This window comes from Canis lupus, chromosome 15, assembly GCF_003254725.2.
Source record: "Canis lupus dingo isolate Sandy chromosome 15, ASM325472v2, whole genome shotgun sequence".
Taxonomy (NCBI): domain Eukaryota; kingdom Metazoa; phylum Chordata; class Mammalia; order Carnivora; family Canidae; genus Canis; species Canis lupus.
The window spans coordinates 60,917,703-60,930,876 of NC_064257.1; positions in this window are offsets into that span (position 1 = coordinate 60,917,703).

Sequence of the window (13,174 nt, forward strand, 5' to 3'; positions counted from 1 at the left end):
CCTCCCAAGGGCGTCTTTGCCGCAGTCTTCTCCAGCCCCACTTAGGTGCTAAATAAAGGCACTTGCAGCTCCAGCTACTCTTTTATTGCAGCTAAAGATTCTTATATCAAACTTCCTCAGTCCGACCTACGATGTGACTTCTGTCTCCCGATTAGACCCAGGCCGCTCCAGACCCTTTGGTGCAGTCTGGTGTACACCGAGCTCCGCTCCTGATACCACTGTCCCCACGGGAACGCGTGACCGCCCCACTCCGGGAAGCACCTGTTACGACCGCTGAAAAGCAAGCGGAGAGGACGCCTTGCCTGGAAGCGCAGGATCTGCTGGAGGCTCCACACCAGCTCGCGGGGGGAATTCCCTTCAATTCACTGCGGAGGCCCCAGGAAAGAACCATCCAGAGCAAACCATGTGCCCTGAGAGGCAAAACACAGATGACACATCCCAAAACGCGGCTGAGTTTGAGCCCAAGTTTTGTGACTTACGCCACGTCCTGAATCCAGGGGACACACTTCGTACCACGTAAACATACTTATTTTTGTTACTGAGGTGTATGTGACACACGCCGTGGCATCGCTTTCAAGTGTACGAGCTAACGACATGCTGTTTGGAGGTGCTGTGAAGTGACCACAGTCAGTCCAGGTAACATCCGTGTCCTCACGTAGTCACAACCATTTTTTTCTTGTGATAAGAACTCTTAAGATCTAGTCTCCCAGCTGCTTTCAAGTATGCAACACGGTGTTCTTAGCCACAGCCACGCGCCGTGCGCTACCTCCGTTACTTATTTATCCTATGGCTGAAAGCTTGTGCCTTTTGGACCCTGCACCCGTTTTGCCCATCCCTCAGCTCCTACCTCCGGCAACCACCAGTCTGTATCTGAGAGCTCTGGGCTTTTGTTTTTTGGATTTTTGCGGGGTGTCTTGGGGGGGGGGCGTTGGGGATTTCATGTTAAGTGAGATCATACGGTATTTGTCTTTCTCTGATTTATTTCTTACAGCATAATGCCCTCAAGATCCAACCATGTTGTTGCAAATGGCGAGATTTCTTTCTTTTTATGGCTGAATAATATTCCGCTGTGCATATATACATTTTCTTTACTCATTCATCTGTCAGTGGACACTTCGATTGCTTCCATATCTTAGCTATTGTAAATAATGCTGCAGTGAACACAGAGGTGCTCTTTTCACATTATTGTTCTCATTTTCTTCGGATAAATATCCAGAAGTGGAATTGCTGGATCTATAAGCATGTTTATTAACATACCATACATTCTTAAGGAGCAGTCAGGGTCTATTTCTTTCTTCTCCAGGCATCCTGCCACTATTGCTTCAGAGATTTGATCCTTCACTCTGAAAAGTTAACAGCTGAAAAGTTCAAACAACCTTCCTCACCCACACCAATATCACACACACACACACACACACACACACACAAAGTTTGGTACATCTAAGTTCTAAGCTGCATTTGTCCCTACATCGTATCATTTTTTTTCTTTTCGCATTTGTAAATCCCACTATTACTTTTGAAAATCAGGTTAAAATTCACTAAATTAAACATGTCTTAGTTATAGTTACTGCAACCTTAATCTATACCTCTTGAGCAATTATCTGAGGTTTTTTTTTTTCCCAAATTTGCCATGCCAACAGGTCTAAGATTAGAATTTACATTAGCAATTCTCAAGCCCATGAGTTCTAAACAAGAAGAGAGAACCTACAGTTTTATTAGCTTTTGACAGAAAATAACATCCTGTTGCACATACCTTTAAGTCAAATTTGTCATGCTCCAGAGGGCCCATTTCTTTTAAAAGTGCAAAACTCAGAAGGCCAAGGAATAGAAATAGAAGGTGTGATCTTGGGTGTGAAACATCTGACTGTGTAATTACTACATTAAATATTCCTACATTTCAAAGCAAATGAAAATTCTCTAATAATCAACTAGCAGTCACAAACTAATATGTATCTTATTAAGTAATCTCTTAACAGGAATGGGACCAAATATGAAGTCTGACCACACTAGCCTAGTTATTGTTTGATCTGCTTTTCTTGAACTTGTTAAAGAATATATCAGAAAAAAATATTCAGTATAAAAGAAAAAAATGATAAGAGAGTTTGTTAGAAAACACAGGATGAGTCAAAGCCTGGAAGATACTATCAACTGGAAAATATTGAATGCATTTTCAGCAAGACTTATGTTACAAACTCAAATCAAGTTACCTGAATGGCACCAGATGTAGAAATTGAAAAACTTATTGCTAGGAATGTCAAAAATGGAAAAATAATACTAAACAAAGTGGAGCCATGCATAATTCTTGTTAATATATTTATCATCAATCACCAGTTTCATATCTACTGTAGGTCTCCGGTTCTTTCAAAGTTCTCCATATTTTTTTATTTTTTTTAACCTTCCAAAACTTTACTGTTGTAAAAGTTTCCACATAGCCTGTAGGTAGCCTGTTTAGGAGAAGCTGCTATCTGTTCACTATTTTCTCTTTGATATATTCATATAATCTTTCCCCACCAAAGCCTGTTCCCTCATATCATTTATAAGTAATGGTTTGGCATTCTTTCCGATTCTTTCCTGAACTGCTCTAAAACCAGCCCCTCGCCTCCATCATATACCCATGATCCTAATGCAGGCTCTTACCATCTTTTGCTTGAATGATTCCAGTAGATTCCAAATTTGTCTTTCTGGTTTCCCTGAAGGAATAGCTAACACTTTCTTGAGGATGAACCACCATAAAGACTTGCTCTACCAGATATTGAGACTTATTATAAAGTAACGATAATTAAGAAGATGTGGCATTAGTGCAAGAATAGACAAGTAAACTAATGAAGCAGAATAAGGAGTCGAAAAGGGCCCATGCCTACCTGAATACTTGATTTATAACTAAGATGGCATAGCAGGGCAGTGGAGAAATAATGTTCTTTTCAACTGATGGTTCTGGAAGAAGTATGTATCCATATGGAAAATAATGAAATTACAGATTTAGCTCATACACGGGTGAGAATCAGTACCTGGTATGTTATACGCTTATGGTGAAAGATAAAGCTTAAAGCTTTTAGGAGCTGATAGATTTCTTTGTGTCTTCTGGTAGGAAAGGTTTTCTTAAGTAAGACATAAGAAGCGATCAAAAGAGGAAAAATTAGATCTATTTCAGTATATTAAAATTAAGAACTTTGGGATCCATCAAAAGATACAAATTAGTAGAGTAAAAACAAACAAAAACAAAAACAAATCCCAAGAATGGAAAAAAGTTATTGTAACATGTAAAACAAGACAAACATTCATATCCAAAATACGTTAAAAAAAAAACACAAAACCCTACAAAACGTTAGAAATAGGCACAAAGCGTAGAAAAGGACACTTCATAAACAACACATGAAGTATCATGAACAGACACTTCATAAAAAAGAAACTGAATAGCTAACAAATGTATAAAGAATGCTCAGTCTCATAAAATAACTAGAAGATCCAAATTTAAATCATAAGGAGATTCTACTACATGCCCACCAAATTGGCAAAATTTAAAAATCTGAGAGCCCCTGAGTGGCTCAGCTAGTTAAGCAGCCAACTTGGTTTTGGTTCAGGTCATGATCTCAGGGTTGTGAGATCAAGTCCCATGTTGGGTTCCACCCTCAGTGCAGAGTCTGTTTGAGATTCTCTCTCCCTCTCCCTCTGTCCCTCTCACCTGTGTTCTCTCTCTTAGTCTCTCTCAAATAAATAAATAAATCTTTTTTAAAAATAAAAATAAATTAAAGGAATGACAATAGCAAGTGCTGACAAGGACGTGGAACATTGAGAACGCTCAGACCACTTGAGGCAGGCAAAATGGCCGTGCCACTTTAGAAAATAGTTTGGCCTCTGCTACTAAATTAGAAGATATGTTTATCTTATGACCCAAAAAGGGCACTGCCTTGAGGAACGTGTGTGCATGTGCAAGAGGAGATGTTAAGGGATAGTCACAGCCACACTGCTTATATGATCCCAAAGTTGGAAGCTACTGATGTGTCCATCAACAGTAAATTGTCTCGTGTATCCATGCATGGAGAAGCACCTGTCAATGAAATTTAATAAGCTACAGCTCACAAAGCAAGTAATAGCATAAGTGAAAGAAGCAAGGTGCAAAAGAATATATACAGAATGACTTCATTTATATAAAATTAAAAACAAGCAAAGCTAAACTGTAGTGTTTAAAGATTTCACACATTGCTGGTTAACTCTGCAGAGGGGGTAAAACTATAAAACTAATCAAGACCTTGATCATCATTAAAGATTGTGGTTAACCTAACAGGGTTAGGATTCAGGTCGGGCTTCGAGTTCAGGATTGAATCAGGGTTAGTGAAGGACAGAGTGTGAGGGGGAGAATGTGACCAGCAAGGAACTTCTGATGTGAAGGCAAGGCTCCATCTCTCACCTGGATGGTGTTACATGGATATTCATTTTATAATTTTTCAAAAAATACTACCTTTAGGTTTTGTGTACTCTCTATATGATCTTTATTTTACAGTATAATCAGATTGAAAAAAAATATTTTTCCACTAGATAAATGGGAATCAAAGTACACAGACGTATTCCTTATAGACCCTATTGAGTTAATTATCTTTAGCTCAGAAAATAGTTGCTCCCATTAGAATAATTCTGAGTTACTATGTAGTCCTTGCAATTATACAGAGTAGAATCTTTATACCTCTAAACTTAGCTCTCAAAAATTTTTTTTATGGAGACTATAACTACTGTCATGGGAATGATATTCAGATAGAACCGAGATAAGCTATAATAAAAAAGGTAGGGGTGCCTGGGTGGTTCAGTCGGTTAAGCATCTGCCCTTGGCCCAGCTCAGGAGCCAAGGCCTCCTGGGATCAAGGCCCACATCGAGCCCTGCACTAAGCCCCGCATTGAGGCCTGCATCAGCTCCCTGCTCACCCGGGAACCTGCTTCTCCCTCTGCTTCTGCTCCTCCCTAGCCCCCACTCTCTCTCTCAAATAAATAAATAAAATCCTTTTAAAAAGTAAGTAAAATTTAAAAGATCAAAGTCAAATAACTGGGAAAGGTTTAATGCCAACAGGGAAGACAGTGATTGGCAATATCTTCCTGACCACAATGAGAAAACCCTGACGGGACTGCTGCCCTGCCTGTGACCAGAGCCCAGTTGGCTCAGATGGCCATTGCTGCTCTGTCTTGCTCTTTACAATTCTCTCAACATGGCTGATATATTAACATTTTAAATTTTTAAAAAATGAAATGTCTTAATTTGGGGATCTAAAATATTTGGCTATTCTATTGCTGCCACTACTGCCACCTAGTAATTGTGTAGCTTGTTATCCATTCATTTCTTCGATGAACACCCAGTTGCTGATCAAACACAAGACACTGCTGAACACTGCTCTTCAGAAGTTTTATCCATCACAGGCATCCTTACTTTCTTAACTCATGTAATTTCCAACAGTATTTTGGGGTAGATAGTAGATATGTTGTCATTCATTGCTTGGGTTTTTTAATTGGATTTTATATTAGTTATCTTTTGCTGTGAGCAACCCAGACCAAAACATAATGAAAAAAATCATTTGTGGAGTTCCAATTCTGTCAATCAGCAAGGCAGGTTCCTCTAGTTTGGGTTAGCTCAGCTAATTTTAGCTGGCCTCACTAGTGAGTCAGCCAGCAACTGGCTGACCTAGGATGGCCTCGCTCAGTGTCTGTCCATGATGATAGGATGACGGGGTCGCACATATTTCATCATTTGGCCAGCCAAGCCACGTCTCTTCATGTGGCAGTCACAGAGTTCCAAGACCAGCAAAAGGGTAAGCCAAATGTGCAACCATGTTGCAAGTCTCTGTGCATGTCACATTTGCTAAAGTCCATTGGTCAAAGCAAGTCACATGGTCCAGCCCAGAGTCAACGCAGGAGGATATAAGCAAAGGGTATGAATATAAAAGTTGAGAAATCTGGGGCCATCTTGGCAATCCACTGTAGCCATAGGGGGCCTTTCCTAAGATCATACTGTTAGCATATGGGTTTGGAAGCACAGTTCATGGCTTCTCATTTCTGGTTCAGTGTTCCTTCCATCAGGGTAAACAAACACAGGGAAGAGGGGAAGCTAGTGGAGATAGGAATTGGGAAGGGTGTGCAGGGGAAGACGATTAGGAAGTCAAACAGGGTAAATTTAGATTACAAAGGTTACTCAGTTAAAGTGGCTGAGGTAGTGAAATTAAGCAATTGCCACATGTTGCTTTATCTTCTGCAATGCAAACCAATTTTAAGATGCTATATTTTCTAAAGTAAATATGTAATATTATTGTAATATATTTTTTAAAAGAAAATTTATGAAGACAAAAAAGTCAAAAAGGCCAACATCATCATACCAAGAACAGTGTCACAGCTATTTTCTGTTAGCTGTTTCAATTTATAGTAAGAAGAAAGAATCAAGACCCTTTTAGTCTTCTCCAATCACAAACTAATTTGTTTGTTAATTGTATTGGTAATTAATTAGCATCACATTTGAAATTTTCCAGGTTTAAAGAAAAATCCTTAGAGAAAACCACTTTAAGTACATTTTCCTGGTTGAAGTATAAATTGCTACAACATTTCAGAAGATTAATTTATAAATATGAATGTGTGCAGAATGTATTCAATTAATTTGATAAAATCAATGAGGATACATGTCAAGGCCAAAAGAGGATAATAAACTAGAAGTCATGAAAAAAAAAATTTTTTAGAATGTTCTAATCATCAATGACATAAACGTGAAGAGCATTATCATTCATTGCCTCTTCTTATGCCCTTTCTCCTCTTCCCCATCTCCCCAGGATCACCATCTCCACACGGCTTCTTAGAGATGAGTCAGGAATCCTTTTTTCCTAGTAAGTGTACACACTATTTAAGTCAGTTTCACAAAGTGGATGCCCATTAAATGTGGTTGCCTAAATGATAGCTAATGCAAAGAATACAGTAAAATATCAAAACTGTTGCCCCCACAATATTTATTTTATCAGTAGTATTGTAAATGCTGCAGAATATTGAGTCCTGGAATGCCAGAGGAGCTCCTCATTTGCAACTTCGGTTTTTCATTGTGCTTATCTCACATGAAGAACATCACAGCTCAATCCACAGTATGGAAAAGTCAACAAGCATAAGTACTTGAGGGGCCATGTTCGGCTGGTTTGGCTGCCACGGGGTTTGGCTCATACTCCTGCACTTCTTTGCTTTCATCCTTGAGCAGATTACTAGTGCTGAGACTCAGAGTCTTCATCTGTAAAATAGGATCCCAGCACCTACTCCAAAGACTATGTGAAGGATAGGATAGACTCAATCTGTACTTAGCATGTTTAGCACAGAGCTCACTGGGGATACTCTTTACACGACCACCTCTACTATTACTAATAACATCATCATTATACGACAAATAATTGATAGAGTGTTGGTTCACAAACTGAGATAATAGGAGAAACCAGATCTATTTCTAGATTATTCCCAGATTTTCTTTTTTTATTTGTTTTCTAAACTTCATTAAATCTCATTTACAGCAAACCAGAGAAGCCATTTCCTGATGTCCTCTCATGTATTAATTAGTTTGCCCAGACCCTTGTTTATGCCACCTGCAGCTCCTTTCCATATTCAGAGGACAGATGTTATTGGCCTTCCTTCACTCCCATCAGGACACTGCTCTGCCTTCTTCCTAGAGTCTCTGATCATCTTTCTATGTATATTTAAATGCACCACAGGGATTTTTTTTTTTAAAAAATCAGGCTGATAAAGATGCAGCCTAGTTCTTTAAAAAAAAAAGTTATCCTTCTGAAAAGATTAGAGATTTCAGTGCCAATATCCCTCTTAGAGAAAAGAAAATCTTTTCATGCAGATATAAGGAAGAAAGGCAAACTCTTTGCAAGGGGCAAGTCTTATTCCTCGTTGGGCCCTCATTGTTTAGTAAACAATAATATGTACATGCTAGAGGGAGAATATCTTGTTGAAACAATAAATGGCCTCTATGGACTTCCAAGTGCTTTGAGAAAATTGCTATTAATTTTCCCAATCATCCTGTAGCAATGAAAATCTCAGTTCACAGAACTGAATTGGGATCTCAAGAGTCAGGTGGCAATTGCACAGTAGAAAGGTCCCCCAGTGGTCTACTTTCTGAAAATATTTTGGTCATTTTTGTGAAGGGTTATTACTAAAAATGAATACCAAAGGTTCAAAAACTTTGTCAGCTATTCTGAAGAAAAGTTTTCCAAAAAATTAGGCAAGTCTGACTTTCCTTTCAGGATTACTTGAAGAATTGACTGAAATGGATCACAAAAAAAAAAAAGTGAAAAAATAGAATATGAAAAAAAAAAGTATGCTAAGAGCTGGTTGTGTCCTTCTAAGACACAGCATTAGGTTATGACTTCATTCACAGATGTGGATTCAAAGGATCTTTCTTTTTTTTAAGATTTTATTTATTTATTCATGAGAGACACAGAGAGAGAGAGAGAGAGAGAGAGAGAGAGAGAGGCAGAGACACAGGCAGAGGGAGAAGCAGGCTCCATGCAGAGAGCCTGATGCGGGACTCGATCCCGAGTCTCCAGGATCACACCCTGGGCTGAAGGCGGCGCTAAACCACTGAGCTACCCGGGCTGCCCTCAAAGGATCTTTCATATAAAATTGTTTGGGGTACACCAAAAAGTCTATTTAGATTAAAACTATTTTCTCCAGCAGTTCCTACTGATTCTTATTCATTTAGAGTGATTCATCAACTCCTATAATAATGACTCTGAGAAGGGCCATAATAAGTCACCTTTAGTGTGACTATTTTAGTGTTAATTAATTCATCCAAAGAAAACTAAACAGACTAGATTTTTTTTATATCAAAGGGTGTAGATACAGAGTATTTCTGCGGGGACGTCACAGTGGTGAGTCCTGAGCAAACAAGAGACAGCCAGAGGACATGAACATGGTGCTGTGGGACAGAATGCTGAGGCTGTGGGTAGGCAACTTCCTCTAAGCCTCAACTCCCTCCCTATTAAAGAGGAATAATTCTGTCTTGCTTAGCTCTCAGAGTCACAGTGAAAATCAAATTCAATAATATTTTAAAACATCCAAATGTTTAATTCAAATATAAAAAATTCAAGTATGGGTCCTAGAAGTGTGGCAGAGGGTCAAAAGGACAAAAACCATTCAGGCGGCATAAGAGTGAAGATATAAATAAATGAATACATAGATAAATAATATAAGAAATGTCAGTTATTAAGTTTTACTTGAAATTTCTCCTGAAAACAGTGTAGATATTTTTTATTCAAGGACATAAAATAAGGATTAAAAATAAGACAAGTTGCTGCATTAAATGAAGATTCTCTAACATTTCTAAAAAACCCTGGAGACATGAAAGTCAGTCTCTTTCCTTGATCTCTCCTTGAAGAAAAGGCAATAGCCAAAAAAAAAAAAAAAAAAAAAAAAAACCAGTGATATATTTTCAAGCCCTGATGTACACAGATGCCCATGAGATCTGAAATGAAAAAAAAAAGAGCAAGCTGCTGAACTATATTCTTAGATAGATTTTATTATTTATATGTATGTTTGTAAATGCAGATTAAAAGGGCTAGAAAACACTCTACACTATTAATAGTGTTACCTCCAGGGGGAAGAGTGAGGCTGGGGAAAGCTAGGAAGGAGGGCTTTCTTTACACTTCTGTCTTATTTGAAATTTCTAATCATACACTTTATGATCTAAAAAAAATACAATGATAGATATTATGATAGACATGCACAGTGTCTTACCCTGGGGGATGGGCTCAGCTGAGCCCTGATAACTGAGAAGGAATCAGTCAGAATATCAGAGGAAGGAAAAAAAAAAAAAGAGGAAGGGTACTTATGGCAGAGAACTAGCATGTGCAAAGGCCCGGGGATCTAGGAGGAGGAGAGCTATCCAATATGTGTAGTAGCTCAATAAAAACAAATCTTAGGTAAATATGGGAGAAGAGTGGAGGGTGACGGTAGAAGGGTGATCACCTGGCCTGTGTAAGATGCTAAGGAATTTGAACTTTATTCTAGCCACTAGGAAGCCATTGATGAATTGGGGGCAGAGGAGTAACATGCTCCAGTTTGTACTTTAGGGAGATTCCACTGGAAACAATGTGAAGAACGGATGGATTAGAAGGAAAACCAACTAGGGAAGCACTTACTATCATCAAAAAAAGAGTTGTTGAATGCTTGACCTAAAACCATGGAGAGGAATCAAAAAATCTATTGGTTATTTGCAACTGAAGTTTAAAATGGAGATCCAGCCAAGAGATAAGGCTTTAAGAATCAGCATTTCCCAATTCCGTTATTCATATTTCCCATCACAACCTAAGAAAGACCCATATTATTTTTTACTCAGTATTTTTTTTACTGATATTAAGCCCCTCTTGAGCAGGAAAATCATGGGCTTGAGGCACTGTGATTTTCTAATACACCTTAATATAAGCACATAATGATTAAAATAGCATCTAAGTCTTCTCAAAAAAACAGCAATGATAACCATAACATGCTTTAGGACACACAGGATCCATTGCTTCCAATTCTAAAAAACTCTGTAAGTCTATGTTATTTAGCTAAATACTTCCTTGGAAAACGGGACCCAAAGATGTTATAAGTAATTTGTCCAAGGCTTAGCTTAGAACAAGTATAGTCTCCAGATCAGGTATCTTGGAGATGCAAATTATCGGGCCCTAAGTCAGAAATTCTGAAGGTGCAAGGGAGCAATCTATACTTTCAGAAACTCTCCATGTGAATTTGATGCCCCTACCTAAAGTTTGAAAACCTCTGCTTTGGGCCACCCACAGATTTCTTCAGCAAAGAGACTGAGGCAATTAGAAGAATCCAGGTGAGATCATTTCCAAGTCAGTGCTCTTACATCTAATAACATCTGATACTCTTTTTTATTATCCAGATCCATACTGTGCCTTTTGGAGCTCATGCTCAGTTCATTGACAACCATTAAATAAATCAATTGAGGATGAAGATGCATTAGTGGTTTTCTAGATCTCTAGTGTACCATTTCTCAAATTCCAGTCATTCTCATACCACAGCACCTTCATAATTCTGCTCCTAGTATGGATCACATATTTACTTAAAGTTTTTCTTCAAATGAATCTTTTTTTTACTTTAATAAATCAAGGGACAAATTTATACTATCACTACCACCAGAAAGTCAGTATCACTTGCTGTGAGTAAAAGTTAACTACAAAGACACAGTGTCAGATTCTATCCCTGTTTGTCAAAAGTGCTTCTCTTAGGGGACCTGGATGGCTCAGCCACTTAAGCAACTGCCTTTGGTTCAAGTCATGATCACAGGGTCCTGGGATTGAGCCCCATGTTGTGGGTGGGGTTGGGGTGGTTCCCTGCTCAGCGGGGAGTCTGCTTCTCCCTATCCCCCTTGCTCATGCCCTCTCTCACTATCTCTCTTAAATAAATAAATAAAATCTTTTTTTAATAAATAAAATCTTAAAAAAAAAAAAAAAAAGGTCTGCTCTTAAGCATTGCATTCCTGTAGGGGCACCTGAGTGGCTCTGTCAGTTGAGCATCCAAATCTTGGTTTCAACTCAGGTTATGATCTCATGGGTCATGAGATCAAGCCCCATGTGAGGCTCTGAGCTCAGCGGGGAGTTTGCCTGAAGATTCTCTCCCTCTCCCTCACCCCAACTCACAAACTCTCTCCCTCTCTCTCTCAAATAAATAAATTTTAAAAAAGAAAGAAAGAAAGAAAGAAAGAAAGAAAGAAAGAAAGAAAGAAAGAAAGAAAGAAAGAAAGAAGAAAGAAAGAAAGGCATGGCATTCCTCTATTACCAAGGATGGTTAGCCCATTTTAGAACAGCATTTAAGTTTCATACCTAACTTGATGCACACTGGATAGAAAAAGCATTAAAATGGACATGAGGTTCTCATTATGTGACTCAGTATTAGCTAACTGGATGAGCATGAGCCCCTAAAATCATTCCATTCCCACAGTGGTTTATATCCCATACTTCAGGCAATGCTGGCTTGAACCACATGTACAGGATGAGATAAACCCTGAGAATGCACAGATTTAGAACAGGAAAGCTCCGAAAATAAAACTTCCGTATTTAAGAAGTGAGCAAAAAAAGAGTAAACAATGGCGACTAGAACACCACACCTGGCCGAACTGAGAAGGAAGCCCTTAAACTATACCCAAGGTTTTTATTTTATAGATGAGGAAACTGAGACACAGGGTGATTCTATGACTCACTCAAGTCCAGTCTAAAGTGAGAACTAAGGTCTGCTGAGCCCCATTTTAGTTTTTTTGTTTTCTTGTTTTTTTTGTTTTTTTGTTTTTTTTTTTACCCTACACTGCAGCTGCTTCTAAAGCTTAGGACAAGTGCCACATCCCAACAGCTCCAGCCCACTGACTACCTTCCCTCTAACATGAATTCTCTATGTTACTTAGTGGGTAGTTAACCAAGCAGTGCCTGAATGGCTGTTTATGTTCTACTGGGCTGCCTTAGCTCCCTCCAAAACCTCCTCTGAGAAAAATCCATGTTTCATGGATCCTTTTGTCCCCTTTAAAGGAAATCTTAGGAGGTCCTACCCACAAGAGAAACTCAGTGAAATGTATGTTGACTGATAAAACTTAAAAACTGCAAGAAAGCATAAATGTTAGAGAAGAAAAAATTGTATAATTTGCTTTTGACAGTCATATAACATCCTCAAATTGTCAAATAAAATTTTCCTTAAGTAATTTTTTATCACATAATGTAAGGTCAGTGAATTAATAAGAGCAAGGGTCAGCACTATCCATCTAGTAAAGTTCAATATGAGAAAAATCTGAAGACTGAAATTAATTCCCACCTCTCAGCCCCTGGCTCTGGGCTGGTTAGCATTTTCACTCATTGGGTTCTGTGTCTGCATGAGAAGAGCCACAGCCGACGTTATAAGAGTGTAAAAGATATAGAACTGACAGGGAAACACTTGGCACGTACAGACCATTGAAAATCTATACAAAACATTCAACATTTGAGAAGTGAAAAATCACAATTTATTTTATTCTTCTTCCAGGGCCCTAATCCACTCTCCTTTCCTCTACATGAAACAAAATAGATCCCCAAATAAACTGGAGGATAAAACCAGTACTTACAAACCCCTCAGTGAAAACCAAGAGCTGCACGTTTTGTCCTGGCGTTATGAATTCCTCCACTTTATAAACTTTAAGAGG